This window comes from Serinus canaria, chromosome 1A (genome assembly GCF_022539315.1).
Source record: "Serinus canaria isolate serCan28SL12 chromosome 1A, serCan2020, whole genome shotgun sequence".
NCBI lineage: Eukaryota > Metazoa > Chordata > Aves > Passeriformes > Fringillidae > Serinus > Serinus canaria.
This window is the reverse complement of record NC_066314.1, coordinates 32,153,723-32,155,102: the sequence shown is the minus strand read 5'-3', so window position 1 is coordinate 32,155,102 and position 1,380 is coordinate 32,153,723.

Genomic DNA, 1,380 nt, shown 5'->3' with positions numbered 1-1,380 from the left:
GCGCGTTGGGGCCGAGGCTGCGCCGCCCGGCCCGGCCCCGAGGCGGTGGACCGCGAGACAGGAAAATATCTGGGAAACATGGGAAAGTGGGAGTGGGGTGTTGGATAAAAGGGGTCACTTCGGGTGATTTCGTTGGCGCGATGTTCCCAACGGGCTCGGAGGGTTTCCGGGGAGGGTTCCGTGGTGATTTTTTTGCTGCGTAATCGGTCCGGCGGAGGTTTCGCTTTTTCGGCTCCCCAGACAGAGCTGCCTCTGCCCCCGCCCCACCGCTGAGCCGGAGGTGTGGGATCCCCACCTCCCCATGGCAGAAATGTCACCTCGCCGGAGAAATGTCTTCCCGCCCCCTGTAATTTCTCTCTGTTTCACCTCATTAAAATCTCTGGAAATCGTGGCAGTTCTCACATTCCCGCTGCCGGTTGGTTGTTACTGATACGTTTTAAACCAGTTCTTGGCTGATTTATCCCTCGCTATGTGTTTTTTGTCTGTCCGGTAATGTTGCTTTTCCAGTAAATGATCTGTATAATGAAATATTGATAGCTTTATAATTTTTGCATAATGTAATCTGATCATAATTATAGTGGGAAAATACTGAAAAGATTTTTTTTTTCCTTCCAAGACGATCCCTCTTTTGATGCTCTGTATTTCCTGTTTGGAGTTGCCATCTTCCCAAATCTTGGAAGCCCGTTCCCTTGAGGAACTGACCGCCTCTCACTCCCAGGCTTTCTTTGCTGTTACTATCTTACCTTTCATAAGTTTTATCAGAAGTTCAGACTTTCTCTGCTTCACTTGTTAAGGGACACTAAGGTTTTTCCAAAGTTCTCCATAGTGAAACTGATAACTTTAGCATTTATATTAAGGCCATAAATGCATCAATGTATGTTCCCTGTTTGTTGGTGTTTGAACTTTTCTTTCTAATGCTATATTGTAGAGGGGATAGTTCCCTACTATATTTGCGTTCTGTCCTTGCATCTTTCAAAACATTATGCCCAATTTAAGAATAGGAGAAAACAGACACAAAAAAAGAAACTGCCATTGCAGTTTCATGCTACAATTTTTTTTACTTTCCTTGCTTCTATTTGTTTTCAACATACAAGTAAAAGTTTTGGTATTCTTCACCTCCTGTATTTGGATTCTCATTCATGTTCACAAATTCAGCAGTCTGTAGCTGTACAGGACTGAAAGCTTATCAGTCTTGAGCCATTGCACCAGCTTGTAAATAAAAGGTACCATCTCTCTGGAAAAGGTGCCTCATCTTATAGACTTGCAATTGTGTTTTTCATTTAAATACTCTTTACAAGAGGAAATTCGCCTCATACACTAGAGGAGTTACCACTGTGATGATGATTTTAAACACCTTCAGTCTAGCTATAGGGGCATTTT